The 17,055-nt window shown below is 36.4% G+C and overlaps 1 pseudogene; it reads right to left on the bottom strand.

Annotated features, from left to right (window-relative positions):
- Positions 1 to 416: 416 nt before the first annotated feature.
- On the bottom strand, positions 417 to 15,643 carry LOC149194929 (TLC domain-containing protein At5g14285-like; annotated as a pseudogene).
- Between the last annotated feature and the right edge of the window lie 1,412 nt (positions 15,644 to 17,055).

The following is a 17,055-nucleotide window of genomic DNA, read 5'->3' as shown; positions in this document are numbered from 1 at the left end:
TTTTTTAAACTCTTGCGCAATCCTCAGAATTGGGGCAATTTTTTTCATTATCTTTAAAAGCTTGATAGGAAGATTACTAAAAGGGATGCAAAAACCATCATTACATCAAATTAACATCCCCAGGTTTCCCCACTATCGACGTATGCTAGGGCAAGTGCACCAGATCTAGATTGTACATTAGATTTACACAAAATTTCTTAAGGCAATAAGATGATATGAAAATTGAATGGCTATATAATTGGAAATTGAAAATCCACCAATTATAGGTACCCTTTGTCTGGACAGATCTTCAAACATTTTGGAAACATTTTGGTACAGAGGAGGTGAGAAGTTCTTTAAGCACTCATAGAGTTGCACACAAAGTGGGGGAGTTGGAGTGAGTAGAATATTGGTCCTACAGCCAATCAAGCAATATGTTAGAACTGAGCATGGGGCTCTCCTCCACTGTGGCACAGATCATCTCTTACGCTACTGAAAATTACCCTGATTACCTGCCATACATTCCAAATAGATTTATAGAAGTACCAAGGATCCTTGAAAAGGACAACCTATCAATAAAGTTATAATGTAAAAATACCCATAAAATGGTCTTATATCCAAGTCTGACCTCCTTAGCGAACTTGCACCTCCAAATAGGCATAGCTGCAATTTTGATCTGTTAGTTCAGTTTCATGGAGCTTTCCTTTAGTTAGGAGTGCCATATAGATAATGAACCAGGAAAGGAATCTCATCCTAAATGAAACCTTTCATCACAAATAGCTAGCGCACTTTTGTGTCACAAAAGCATGGTCAAGCTGTAATTCCAGTTCCTATTTTATGACGCAGGTTGCTTTAGTTGGGAGTGACATAGACCGAATGAACCATGAAAGTAACCACATCTTAAAGGGAAACCTTGCATTACAAATAGATAAGGGAAACTTTTGTGTCGGTTGTGTGCCATTCATGTTTTTCATCATTCGAATACCATTTTCTATTTAAGTTTACTTTCAATAAAATGTTTAAGGGTCATCTTTTTATACAAGTTTATTGGCCTGCACATTAAGATAGGTGCCTAATAACTCTATCTCCAAAGACTGTCCTCATTACCTACCACGCATTCCACATAGATTTGTGGTATCACCAAGGATCTTTGAGAAGGACAGCCCGCCAATATAGTTATGATGTCAACATACTCATAGAGTGGCCTTCTATCCATGTCCTATTTCCTCAACAAAAGGAACCTCAAAAAACATGATCAAATATTTTGAATAACCCCAATTTTTGCAATTTCTATCTGTTGATCCTGTTCCATAAAGCCTTCATTTAGTTCAGAGGGAGCGCCCATATACAAAATGAACTAGGCAAGCCGCAAGGAGTCTCATCTCAGAGGAAATTTTGCATCACAAATAGCTGGCATTGTTTTGTGCCGATTATGTTCATGTTCATTGGATTTCCTCCCCTTAATTTTAGTACCAATAAAAGGTTTTGGGATTATATTCTTTTGCAATTCTCCTCGCTTGTGTATTGAGATAGGTGGTGTCTAATAACTCCATCTCCAGCCTCTCCAATTCTTGGAGAAGGACAATGGGATTCATGTTCTGTTTTATCTATTTGTCTTCTCTCTTTACACTTTTTTGTCTATTCTTTGATTTTTTCTCTTTTTTTCTTTCTGTGCTATTTGATCTTATTCATATACAATCTATGCTTATGGATCATAATTTTGGACTTATGCAGAGTTTAGAATTGATTACATACATATACATTTGCAAGAAATTGATGGGTTGCTGGACAGAGCACTTGTGCTTCAGTAACGTCTACAGTCACTAGTTTTGGAGAATATGCGGAAGTGAATTTTCCAGAAGCCTTTTTTCTGCAAATATTACAGTTGACACTCCTTTCCCCCCGATATCCATGACTGTTACATGGTTGGCAACTGTATAGGGTACAGAAGTAGGCAACACAGGGCATGCTATCCTTTAGACATCTATTCTATGAGCATTCACAAAATGTAATCCACATGAGCTTTGCTATAAATCAAACCATTTGAATTGTGCTAGAGGATGATGCCCTGGCAGAAACCATCACTGCAGCACCTAGAATTGCATTGAAAATGCCTTTTCTCTTCTACATTATGCAACTGATTTTTTCAAGCATAGGAAGATCAGCTTCCCCTAACTTCAATAGGTGATGGAAGCTGCCTCTGACAGGTAGACATGAACATAGGAAGATTCAAAAAACACACACTTGTCAAAAGTGAAAACACTTGTGATGTTATATGAAAAATGGCATTTCTGTCACACATAAGGAATATACATGAATCATGCTTTGCTTAGAAATGCTCTATTAGTCTAGGGTTATGTGGTTTTTGGTGTATGGACAGTCGGTAAGGATAAATATTTTTAGAGTTTGCAACCAATTCCAATAAAGTGGTGATTGCTAGATGTGTTTTTTGCAGAATAGTTGCCAGTATTGAAAGTGTTGCAGCATAAATGAACACAAATTATCTGCTTTTTGAATTATATATGATTGAAAAACATGTTGAGTATTAGGAAATAGATAATTGTCTACTTGTTTAACATGAATTTATTGTTATTTTATTTTTCAAGTTTTTTAAATGTAAAAAATGGTGCAAAAGTGGCATTTATGCATTGAAGTGTCATGTTTTCCAAATCCAGGTCGAGAAGTTATTAAATTTGTCCTTTATAATATGGAAACAAATCACTTATTTGATAGAAAGAGAGAAGTGCCTAGAATTACGACAAACAATGAGGCATATTACATTGCCCTTGTTGAAGGGATAAAAGAGGCAAAACGACATGATGTCAATGATATTGAAGTCTTCACCAACTCGGAGTTGATATGTAATCAAATAAAAGGCATCTATTGGGTTCGGAAGGACAATTTAAAACCTCTTTATAAGGAATCAATAAATTTGAGTTGTCAATTTCAACATTTTACCATCAATCGCTCTGTAGATATTGAAAAGATGTCCACTAATATAATGTCCAGAGAATTTTTAAGCACATATGTAGATGCCAAATATGACATAGGATCTCCATCCACTACAACAGAAATCATTGATGACCATCAATATAGATCCCCATTGTGTGAATAGGTTGTTATCATTTTTCTGGGGTCTATCATAGCATGGTTCTTTCACTAAAGAAGAACCTGTTAATGTTTTATTTTTCCCCAACATGCAATGATTATAGTTTTTTGTATGGGAGACAAATTTATTGACAAATGTAATATATTCCATGTACATGGACAAATGTATTTTGAGAAAAGTAATTGGTTCATGGTTTTGTGATTATCATTAATACATTATGGTGTTGTCTGATCCTTCCAAACACCTCAGATCTTTAATTTTGGAGAGATATTGATATGCTATGTGATTTCTTCGTTGGTTGTTGATCAATGATGAAAGGTTTCTTTACTACGTCTATAAGGAATTTAATCTTAATAAAACTATTATTTCTCAATCACCCAGTCACTCTTCCCGTCTCCACCTTGGATTTCATCCCAATAGTTTTCCTAGATCACAACTATATTTTGGCTTGACTTCTCTGTATTTCAGATCTTGTGCTTGTGGATTTATCATGATAGTAAGGACCTAGTCTTTTTAAATCAAAGCAAATCTTGCTCATGCTCAGTGTTTCATAAGTAATGAAATGTCAATATTTCTCCAAGAAATCACATCCATCATGATGGTCTACTATGCTAAATCTCCCATGTGACCACTCCACTTCCTCCAAATATTGCACTAGTTTTTCCTCTACAAAGGGATTCTTAGATAAAAACTAGAAAATATGCAGTTGGTGTTCTGGCTGTTCTTGTAAGAGAGCTAAGAGGATTACTTGCAATTAGCGACAAGAAACAATACAAGAAACAGTACAAGAAACAAACTTCTACATTTTTTGTCGAGAATAGAAATTAGTTTAGATCCTTTGCATTATTTTATAAAATGTGGATAAATATAGGGTAGTTTTGGTATTTTGACATTGCTGTAAATTATGTCTGAGCTTAAAGAACTTAAATTTTCAAAATTTCGATAGGATCTTAGAGGCATATTCATAAGCATCACTATGTTTCTGTGATAAAATAAGCTCTCACATCACAAACACCAAAGAGTGATGCGATTACATTCAATGATACAACTGATCCTTTCCGAAAAATGTCCAAGCCATGTAGTTTTGAAGATCGTAAATGTTTAAACAAGATGGAAATTTTTTTATTAAATAACTTCAAAAATATAATTTTGACTTTGTTATAGTTAAATTAGATTTTCCATTCAAAATAAAAAATTCAGGTATTGTTGAAAGTAATCAAATCCTTTCTGCAATATTTAGAAACCTGAAAATCAATTTGTCTAATGCTGTCCATATTGTTAACAAGTTTAATATGATGTGATAGTTATCAGATCTTATGTTTTACAAGATACCAAAAGTTTCATCACAGGATTAAGAAAGTGCATCATATATGGCTTCTTTTTATATTTCACCCATTCTTCTCATATTAAGGAATGAAACAATTAAGAGAGAGCAAAGCAAGAAGAATAAAGGGAAATACTAATTTTGTTGTTCATTCTCAAACTATTTGTGAGAAAGTGAAACTAATGGTGAACAAAAACCATAAGCATTATGGGTAACACAAATTCTTCCATCATTATCTAAGCAATATAAATATTAACACCACAAGCATGATTAATGATAAAACCGTTTCAGCGATAGTCCAAGCCATAAAAAGTTAATTACTATTTCAGAGAGACATCATCAGGTGCTTCATTCATGCAATGATTGTATAGCAAACACTATCTTACCAACTTATTACACATACAATATTGTATTGCAATCATTTAATTACAAACTAGTAAACCATCTTATTTCAGATGCTTAGAGATCATTCTAACCTCCCTCAAAATTCAGTTTATAGCCAAAAAATTACCTTTAAGAAATACGACAGATATTACAAACATATACATTATGATTGCAGAACATGATGATGATATTCAGCTAGAGCCCATATGGGAAAGATATTATGATAGGCAGCATAAACCATCACAAAGCACCATAAAGGAAGGCTTAGTAGACCTGAAAGACCCATAAAGAGAGGTCTGAAGATATGAAATGGTACAAAATCTAAATAAACTTGTCAATAAAGGGGAGTGCTCAATACAATGCAAACTATCAGTATAAGTTAATGATGTGATACTTTTATACAAATGAGAGAATGCAATAATATTTCCCTAGGTAAACACTAAGGGGTGATGTTAGAATTACTTGTACGTAGATACCTCTCTACTTGCAATTGGTAAATGGAAAATCAGGTAATTGACAACACATAAGATTGAAAATAGGTTTTACTAATAAGGGAATAATTTTCTTTGTTACCAGTTCAACACGAAATGAACTAAAGATAGCAAAATGTTCAAAAACATCTAAAAATAGCATAGGTTCATGGCTCTGCAATTATTAACCTGCTGAATCTTCACTCTTTCTTCACAAGTACTCGATTAAACTTCCAAACTAACTACAACTACAAATCAAGTTTAGTTAGCAGTATATTCATGGCCACAAGTTTTCAATATAAACGAAGGCTATATTCCAAAGCTGTAAATATACAAAACTGAATGTAACAATTTTGAAGTTCCTGGTAACAGGCATTCTAATTGCAAGGCTATTGCCGCTCAATAGCCACATCACAAGCCATGCTAGAATGAATTAAAGTGACATTTATGCTCTTTGCTGGCAAAACGGGCTGTAATTTTCCCAATTCCTTGCTTATCCATTTAGTGACTTCTTCTGGCACATGAAAGTGCTTACATAAGCTACTCCCATGACTTTGAAAAGAAAGAGGATGCTAAAGAAGATGATGACGAAGAAGATGTAGGTGACTCCCCTCCATATGTTTTGACAGACTTTGGGAATTCACTTCTTGATGAGAAACATGTGAACTTGTTTCCTTGTTGTGTAGATTTCACTTGAGACCCTGTTGGCAAGCTTTCTTCCATATCAGGGTAGGTATGCATTGTCAAACGTCCATCCAAATAATTTACAATTGGTGAATCTGCTATGTTCACTTTATATAGATCAAGAGCAATAAGGCCAGATTCACTAGTCCACTCACTAGCACGTCCTCTGCCATTTGCTGTGCTGATATTCTCAGGTTCTGATGCCCATGAAGCACTTTGGCTACGAGGACTCCAAGGAGCATCCAGTTCATATCTTTGGTCCCTTTCAGCTCTTTGCCATAGAAAAATTGACAATTTGTCAGGCTCTCCTCAGCATGCTTTGAATCTCTAGTCTCAACTGGTTCTTATTAGCAAAACAAATCTCACCCTAGAGTGAAAGATGTACCTTTTCCTGACTATACCTTTTCTGCCTTATATGGAAATTCCATGGAGTCCACTGGGCAAGCAAGAGCCTTCAACTGCTTACTAAGAATAAGTATGGTTTCCTGGCACTCTGCAAGCTTCCCTGCAGCCGCAACTATGTCCTTTTCCTGAAATTACAGTCAAGTACAAGTTACTCCACTGCTATAGGACTGTAACAAACATTATTGCAAGTGTCTAGGCAGAACAGACTGACAAGGGAAGGCTGTAAAACGAACACAATTCGTTGAGAGAACTACTCTGGCCATGTGATTGACTGGCTCTATAACTGGGTAAATCTTGCCATTTAACTCTTTTAACTGTCCTGCTCAATAGCATGGTCATGTCATTCTGTTTAAGATAAAAGAAGATCCAAAATACTGTCCAAAATCACAAATGTGGCCTAAATAACTTATTTCCTCTCACACTTCAATCTTTTCTAAAATACTTCATGAATAGCTGATGAATTTATTTGTAGCCCACATATTGGAGTCACATTGTCCAAAAGATAGAAACCACCATACAATATAATGAATTACCTGAACAGGTTATTACAAACTTCCACGGAAAAATACAATGAAGAATCCATTCAATACTCACAAGGGTGTATTATGGACTCCACATAGCCACTACCATATCTTCAAGTAGTATTGGTTGTCAGTGGTAATATGGTGACTACCACAATGCAACTACAAAAGCTCTTGCTAGTTTTGAGCGGACAGAATAAATATTGAGATGAAGAACAAAAGCTATTTAAGGACTCCAAATCTTAACACAACATGACTAACATGGTCCTATAGAGTAGAAATAACTATATTAAACACCTATGTGATTAAGACCTTCATTCCTGCTCTTTGGGTACTCAGAAGCCTAATCTTTGAATGAACTGATGCATTACAATTGTACTACATGGTTCCATAATGACAGTCTCCTTCAGCTCCTCATTCTCTGATAAATTTTGGGGTATCATGCTCAAGAGGCAACCTTACTATTTCTTTTTGTTATTGCATTCAAGCATAAATGACTGACAATGAAATTCAGTAATTGAAATATGGATAGATCAGAATTCCATTCACTAGAAAAAAGCACTAGTCCTTGACCACTGAATGAACTTCTAAGTATTTAGAATTATTCATTGCTGTGAAAGCTATTAGTGTAAAAATATTGCATTCCAATTTGTGCCAAATATTACTTTGGAATGAGTACTCGTCAACAAATTGACTACTACACTTAACATATATAAGCTTGTAACTTACATGTCTTACATTTTTCACAGTCTGCTTGAAAACACACCTGATTTCTTACATCTGATTAGATTTTCAAATGCAAAATGTGAGTTCATCTAAAGCAGATTTAGCAAGCATTCCACTTTTGTTAGGTTCATGACCAAAGAGCTCTCTATACTCTGTTCATACAAAATTCTTCTTTGAACCAAAAGACTTTGAGCGTTTCGTCTGCATCTTGGGCATCCAATTATTCCATTTCATTCAAGTTGGCCAGAACAATGCTATTAGAATTTTATCTGCTTTCTAAGCTTGCTTGAATTCTAGGTGTGTGTTTTTTGAATCTTCCCATGTTCATGTCTACCTGTCAGAGGCAGCTTCCATCACCTATTAAAGTTAGGGGAAGTTGATCTTCCTATGCTTGAAAAAATCAGTAGCATAATGCAGAAGAGAAAGGGCATTTGCAATGCAATTATAGGTGCTGCAATGATGGTTTCTGCCAGGGCATCATCCTCTAGCACAATTCAAACGATTTAATTTATAGCAAAGCTCATGTGGATTACATTTTGAGAATGCTCATAGAATAGCTGTCTAAAGGATAGCATGCCCTGTGTTGCCTGCTTCTGTACCCTATACAGTCGCTAGCCATGTAACTGTCATGGATATTGGGGGGAAAAGGAGTATCAACTGTAATATTTGCAGAAAAAGGCTTCTGGAAAATTCACTTCCGCATATTCTCCAAAACTAGTGATTGTAGATGTTATTGAAGCACAAGTGCTTTGTCCAGCAACCCATCAATTTCTTTCTAATGTATATATATGTAATCAATTCTAGACTCTACATGAGTCCAAAATCATGATCCATAAGCATAGATTATATATGAATCAGATCAAATAGCACGGAAAGAAAAAAAGAGCAAAATTCAAAGAATCGACAAAAAAGTGTAAAGAGAGAAGACAAATAGATAAAACAGAACATGAATCCCATTGTCCTACTCCTTCTCCAAGAATTGGAGAGGCTAGAGATGGAGTTATTAGACACTACCTATCTCAATACACAAGCCAGGAGACTTGCAAAAGAATATAATCCCAAAACCTTTTATTGATACTAAGATTAAGGGGAGGAAATCCAATGACCATGAACATAATTGGCACAAAAGAATGCCAGCTATTTGTGATGCAAAAATTTCCTCTAAGATGAGACTCCTTGCGGCTTGCCTAGTTCATTTAGTATATGGGCGCTCCCTCTGAACTAAAGGAAGGCTTTATGGAACAGGATCAACAGATAGAAATTGCAGATATTGGGGTTATCCAGAATATGTTGATCATGTTTTTGGAGGTGCCTTTTGTTGAGGAAATAGGACATGGATAGAAGGCCATTCTATGGGTATGTTGACATCATAACTATATTGGTGGGCTGTCCTTCTCAAAGATCCTTGTTGATACCACAAATCTATATGGAATGCGTTGTAGGTAATCAGGACAGTCTTTGGAGATAGAGTTATTAGGCACCCATCTTAATGTGCAGGGCAGTAACCTTGTACAAAAATATGACCCCTAAACCTTTTATTGAAAGTAAACTTAAATAGAAAATGGTATTCGAATGATGACAAACATGAATGGCACACAACCGGCACAAAAGTTTCCTCTATCCGGTTATAATGCAAGGTTTCCTTTTAAGATGTGGTTACTTTCATGGTTCATTCGATCTATGTCACTCCCAACTAAAGAAACCTGCGTCATAAAACAGGAACTTGAATTGCAGCTTGACCATGCTTTTGTGACACAAAAGTGCGCTAGCTATTTGTGATGAAAGGTTTCGTTTAGGATGAGATTCCTTGCCTGGTTCATTATCTATATGGCACTCCTAACTAAAGGAAAGCTCCATGAAACCAGACTAATAGATCAAAATTGTAGCTATGCCTATTTGGAGGTGCAAGTTTGCTAAGGAGGTCAGACTTGGATATAAGACCATTTTATGGGTATTTTTACATTATAACTTTATTGATAGGTTGTCCTTTTCAAGGATCCTTGGTACTGCTATAAATCTATCTGGAATGTATGGCAGGTAATCAGGGTAATTTTCAGTAGCGTAAGAGATGATTTGTGCCACAGTGGAGGAGAGCCCCATGCTCAGTTCTAACATATTGCTTGATTGGCTGTAGGACCAATATTCTACTCACTCCAACTCCCCCACTTTGTGTGCAACTCTATGAGTGCTTAAATAACTTCTCACCTCCTCTGTACCAAAATGTTTGAAGATCTGTCCAGACAAAGGGTACCTATAATTGGTGGATTTTCAATTTCCTATTATATAGCCATTCAATTTTCATATCATTTGATTGCTTTAAGAAATTTTGTGTAAAGCTAATGTACAATCTAGATCTGGTGCACTTGCCCTGGCATACGTCGATAGTGGGGAAACCTAGGGATGTTATTTCGATGTAATGATGGTTTTCGCATCCCTTTTAATAATCTTCCTCTCAGGATTTTGAAGATAATGAAAAAAATTGCCCCAATTCTGAGGATTGCGCAAGAATTTAAAAAATACACAGCACCAAAATCCTGAAAATTGCTACTGAATAGCACCATGGATTTTGTTTCTAGAGTTTGTTGATTGAAGTACAATACTTTACAAATGGGCCTGGAAGCAAACTATTATTATCAATTTGAACGGTTAAAATACCACACCTACACAAAGAAAAGTACAAAAAAATTGGTTAATTCAACTAAAAGCATTGCAGTTATAACAATTGGATCAAGCTCCACTATGCTTACTCTTCTTTCTGGGCTCCAAGCTTGCCCTTCGGAGTCCCTCTCTTTGCATAGAAACGGATCAAACATGTCCAGAGCTTGTAAACCCAGATGGTGCTCTCGAAAAGAGCCAGAATAATAGTAACCATCCATGAACTAGCCATCCAATAAGGAATAATGGCATTTGCCTTACCAGCTAAGTGGAAGGAGGCCAACTTCCATGCCAACCAAGGCCCAACAATGCACCTCATCATGGTAAAATACACAGTGAAAAATGCAGAAACAGAACTATAGATCATGTTGGCCAAGACAGACTCCGTTTTAGCCATACGAGAAATAGTCCACACATTCTGTAATGGAGTCGTCGATTCCCTTGCAGCTATCAGAGAGATGGCCGAGAGCCCTCCATGGCCTGCATAGTACCTGCAAGTTACTAGGTAGAAGGAAGTTGCAATATGGTGAAATATAAAGAGGTGATCAGATGGGTTGGCAAGCAAATAGTGGAGCAAGTCCACAACGAAATATGCAGGTGCTGAACTCCATGATTTTGTTCTCTAAATCTGTGTTGGGTGCATCAAGCTTCCATGGGTTACTGTGCATGTCGTGAGCAGAGAGAATGCAAACGATGGTTGCATGAATGAATGAGATGCCACAGCTCGCAGCCTCGAACCTATTTTTTCCCTTCCGGTTTCGCTTGTTCTGGTGACGTGGTGAGCTGTAGGGGAGTGCAGGGTCAAATGCAGCCCGCGGTTAATTCCCAAATTCGAATTGAGATGTGAATGGCGGCAAGACAGTGATGGAACTCCTGTTGGACATCATTAAATGCGGAGAGTGGCGGAGCTCGTGGAGGGTGGCGGAGATGGGGGAGGAATTGCCGGCGGCTGGAGCCGCAGATTTTTCCTGGCGGTGACGGAAATTGAGCAATTCCTCCGCCTGAGTAGACTACTCCTTATAAAATTTACTCTTCAAAATTTTGCTTCTTTCCTTATTATCTAAACCCTTTGAAGCAATACTCAAATTAAAAATAGGAAATTTTTCCACTCAAAATTTGTTTCCATTTCCTACCTACAATCCGGTGGCCTTTCCATTTCCTACCTGCAATAAGACACCTATCTATTTTATGTTTAAGGATTACTACTTTACTATTCTCAAAAACGCAAATTAACAAAGATCACTGAACTTACTATTATCTGAGAGACAAATTAACAAATCCATGCAATAAACTATAATAAACTATAAATAGTGAATTTTCTGTTATCCAAACGAAGTTACCATGAACCGAATCGAATTTTCATCGAATTATTCGATGTTCGAATCGAATTGCCGAATTTCCGTATTTATTTCTCCGATACGGGCGTATTTGGTAGCTATGGTTTAAACACGTCGTATTCTGACATCACAATCACCGACTTTGACCATGTTTAACTTTTCTTTTCGTGTTTAAGTGAGATAACTTTTCAAAATTCTTTTTTATAAACTGTTTCATTTCCCTCTAAATTATTAGTTATATTTTTTTGATTTTTTTTAATTTGTGAGGATTTATTAAAATTATAATTTTTAGTTGTATATTTTATTTATACATTAAAAATAAATTATAAACCATTAAAAATCACAATTTTGTGAAAACAGAAAATGTTCAACTATACTTTTAAAAACTGCTTACAATAAATTGTTATTAATTTAACCTATATACCTTTAGAAATACGATGCCCTAAAAAAAATAAAAAATTCACCAAGAGTAGTCAAATTGGAAATAAAAAATTCAGTCAGAGTAATCAAATTTCGAATTTCCAGCCCGATTCCCATAACAGTCTACTCATGTCTCACTGATTTGGATTAGATATGAACTATTCACTTCTCTATACTTATGTCTCATTGGATTAGATATGAACCATTCACTTCTCTATACTTATGTCTCATTGATTTGAATTAGATGTGAAGCGTTACTTTTACTATTTTAGTTTGGCTTCCACACGAAGTTTCAATTAGATATGAAGCGTTCATTTTAGGTTGTCTTACGGGAGAAGTTAAGAGATGCTCAAAGAACCTATGACATGCATATCGATCTATGGGTAGCATATTCAAAAAGGTTTTCATTCAAATACGGGCCATATCATCTGTAACCTCCTCACAACAGCTATTCAGGAGAAATATGGTTTACTTTTAGCAGAACAGACTGACAAGGGAAGGCTGTAAACCGAACACAATTCGTTGAGAGAACTACTCTAGCCATGTGATTGACTGGCTCTATAACTGGGTAAATCTTGCCATTAACTCTTTTAACTGTCCTACTGAATAGCATGGTCATGTCATTCTGTTTAAGATAAAAGAAGATCCAAAATACTGTCCAGACTCACAAATGTGGCCTAAATAACTTATTTCCTCTCACACTTCAAGCTTTTCTAAAATACTTCATGAGTAGCTGATGAATTTATTTGTAGCCCACATATTGGAGTCACATTGTCCAAAAGATAGAAACCACCATACAATATAATGAATTACCTGAACAAGTTATTACAAACTTCCACGGAAAAATACAATGAAGAATCCATTCAATACTCACAAGGGTGTATTATGGACTCCACATAGCCACTACCATATATTCAAGTAGTATTGGTTGTCAGTGGTAATATGGTGACTACCACAATGCAACTACAAAAGCTCTTGCTAGTTTTGAGCGGACAGAATAAATATTGAGATGAAGAACAAAAGCTATTTAAGGACTCCAAATCTTAACACAACATGACTAACATGGTCCTATAGAGTAGAAATAACTATATTAAACACCTATGTGATTAAGACCTTGATTCCTGCTCTTTGGGTACTCATAAGCCTAATCTTTGAATGAACTGATGCATTACAATTGTACTACATGGTTCCATAGTGACAGTCTCCTTCAGCTCCTCATTCTCTAATAAATTTTGGGGTATCATGCTCAAGAGGCAACCTTACTATTTCTTTTTGTTATTGCATTCAAGCATAAATGACTGATTTTGAAATTCAGTAATTGAAATATGGATAGATCAGAATTCCATTCACTAGAAAAAAGCACTAGTCCTTGACCACTGAATGAACTTCTAAGTATTTAGAATTATTCATTGTTGTGAAAGCTATTAGTGTAAAAATATTGCATTCCAATTTGTGGCAATCTATTACTTTGGAATGAGTACTCGTCAACAAATTGACTACTACACTTAACATATATAAGCTTGTAACTTACATGTCTTACATTTTTCACAGTCTGCTTGAAAACACACCTGATTTCTTACATCTGATTAGATTTTCAAATGCAAAATGTGAGTTCATCTAAAGAAGATCTGACAAGCATGCCACTCTTGTCAGGTTCATGACCAAAGAGCTCTCTATACTCTGTTCATACAGAATTCTTCTTTGAATCCACAAGACTTTGAGTGTTTCATCTGCATCTTGGGCATCCAATTATTCCATTTCATTCAAGTTGGCCAGAACAATGCTACTAGAACTTTATCTGCTTTCTAAGCTTGCTTGAATTCTGGGTGTGTGTTTTCTGAATCTTCCTATGTTCATGTCTACCTGTCAGAGGCAGCTTCCATCACCTATTGAAGTTAGGGAAAGTTGATCTTCCTATGCTTGAAAAAATCAGTTGCATAATGCAGAAGAGAAAAGGCATTTGCAATGCAATTCTAGGTGCTGCAGTGATGGTTTCTGCCAGGGCATCATCCTCTAGCACAATTCAAACGATTTAATTTATAGCAAAGCTCATGTGGATTACATTTTGTGAATGCTCATAGAATAGCTGTCTAAAGGATAGCATGCCCTGTGTTGCCTGCTTCTGTACCCTATACAGTTGCTAGCCATGTAACTGTCATGGATATGGGGGGAAAAGGAGTATCAACTGTAATATTTGCAGAAAAAAGGCTTTTGGAAAATTCACTTCCGCATATTCTCCAAAACTAGTGACTGTAGATGTTATTGAAGCACAAGTGCTTTGTCCAGCAACCCATCAATTTCTTGCTAATGTATATGTATGTAATCAATTCTAGACTCTACATGAGTCCAAAATCATGATCCATAAGCATAGATTATATATGAATCAGATCAAATAGCACGGAAAGAAAAAAAGAGCAAAAATCAAAGAATCAACAAAAAAGTGTAAAGAGAGAAGACAAATAGATAAAACAGAACATGAATCCCATTGTCCTACTCCTTCTCCAAGAATTGGAGAGGCTAGAGATGGAGTTATTAGACACTACCTATCTCAATACACAAGCCAGGAGACTTGCAAAAGAATATAATCGCAAAACCTTTTATTGATACTAAGATTAAGGGGAGGAAATCCAATGACCATGAACATAATTGGCACAAAAGAATGCCAGCTATTTGTGATGCAAAAATTTCCTCTAAGATGAGACTCCTTGCGGCTTGCCTAGTTCATTTAGTATATGGGCGCTCCCTCTGAACTAAAGGAAGGCTTTATGGAACAGGATCAACAGATAGAAATTGTAGATATTGGGGTTATCCAGAATATGTTGATCATGTTTTTGGAGGTTCCTTTTGTTGAGGAAATAGGACATGGATAGAAGGCCATTCTATGGGTATGTTGACATCATAACTATATTGGTGGGCTGTCCTTCTCAAAGATCCTTGCTAATACCACAAATCTATATGGAATGCGTGGCAGGTAATCAGGACAGTCTTTGGAGATAGAGTTATTAGGCACCCATCTTAATGTGCAGGCCAGTAAACTTGTATAAAAAGATGACCCCTAAACCTTTTATTGAAAGTAAACTTAAATAGAAAATGGTATTTGAATGATGACAAACATGAATGGCACACAACTGGCACAAAAGTTTCCTCTATCCGGTTATAATGCAAGGTTTCCTTTTAAGATGTGGTTACTTTCATGGTTCATTCGATCTATGTCACTCCCAACTAAAGCAACCTGCGTCATAAAACAGGAACTTGAATTGCAGCTTGACCATGCTTTTGTGACACAAAAGTGTGCTAGCTATTTGTGATGAAAGGTTTCATTTAGGATGAGATTCCTTGCCTGGTTCATTATCTATATGGCTCTCCTAACTAAAGGAAAGCTCCATGAAACCTGACTAATAGATCAAAATTGCAGCTATGCCTATTTGAAGGTGCAAGTTTTCTAGGGAGGTCAGACTTGGATATAAAACCATTTTATGGGTATGTTTACATTATAACTTTATTGATAGGCTGTCCTTTTCAAGGATCCTTGGTACCGCTATAAATCTATCTGGAATGTATGGCAGGTAATCAGGGTAATTTTCAGTAGCGTAAGAGATGATTTGTGCCACAGTGGAGGAAAGCCCCATTCTCAGTTCTAACATATTGCTTGATTGGCTGTAGGACTAATATTCTACTCACTCCAACTCCCCCACTTTGTGTGCAACTCTATGAGTGCTTAAATAACTTCTCACCTCCTCTGTACCAAAATGTTTGAAGATCTGTCCAGACAAAGGGTACCTATAATTGGTGGATTTTCAATTTCCAATTATATAGCCATTCAATTTTCATATCATTTGATTGCTTTAAGAAATTTTGTGTAAAGCTAATGTACAATCTAGATTTGGTGCACTTGCCCTGGCATACGTCGATAGTGGGGAAACTTAGGGATGTTATTTCGATGTAATGATGGTTTTCGCATCCCTTTTAGTAATCTTGCTCTCAGGCTTTTAAAGATAATGAAAAAAATTGCCCCAATTCTGAGGATTGCACAAGAATTTAAAAAATACACAACACCAAAATCCTGAAAATTGCTACTGAATAGCACCATGGCTTTTGTTTCTAGAGTTTGTTGACTGAAGTACAATACTTTACAAATGGGCCTGGAAGCAAACTATTATTATCAATTTGAACAGTTAAAATACCACACCTACACAAAGAAAAATACAAAAAAATTGGTTAATTCAACTAAAAGCATTGCAGTTATAACAATTGGATCCAGCTCCACTATGCTTACTCTTCTTTCTGGGCTCCAAGCTTGCCCTTCGGAGTCCCTCTCTTTGCATAGAAACGGATCAAACATGTCTAGAGCTTGTAAACCCAGATGGTGCTCCCGAAAAGAGCCAGAATAATAGTAACCATCCATGAACTAGCCATCCAATAAGGAATAATGACATTTATCTTACCAGCTAAGTGGAAGGAGGCCAACTTCCATGCCAACCAAGGCCCAACAATGCACCTCATCACGGTAAAATACACAGTGAAAAATGGAGATACAAAACTATAGATCATGTTGGCCAAGACAGACTCCGTTTTAGCCATACGAGAAATAGTCCACACATTCTGTAATGGAGTCGTCGATTCCCTTGCAGTTATCAGAGAGATGGCTGAGAGCCCTCCATGGCCTGCATAGTACCTGCAAGTTACTAGGTAGAAGGAAGTTGCAATATGGTGAAATATAAAGAGGTGATCAGATGGGTTGGCAAGCAAATAGTGGAGCAAGTCCACAACGAAATATGCAGTGCTGAACTCCATGATTTTGTTCTCTAAATCTGTGTTGGGTGCATCAAGCTTCCATGGGTTACTGCGCATGTCGTGAGCAGAGAGAATGCAAACGATGGTTGCATGAATGAATGAGATGCCACAACTCGCAGCCTTGAACCTATTTTTTCCCTTCCGGTTTCGCTTGTTCTGGTGACGTGGTGAGCTGCAGGGGAGTGTCGGGTCAAATGCAGCGCACGGTTAATTCTGAAATTCGAATTAAGATGTGAATGGCGGCAAG

Source organism: Pinus tabuliformis, chromosome 2_2, assembly GCF_031772625.1.
Source record: "Pinus tabuliformis cultivar Carrire ecotype Pingquan chromosome 2_2, CPIR1, whole genome shotgun sequence".
Lineage (NCBI taxonomy): Eukaryota > Viridiplantae > Streptophyta > Pinopsida > Pinales > Pinaceae > Pinus > Pinus tabuliformis.
This window is presented reverse-complemented; position numbering and strand designations above follow the sequence as displayed.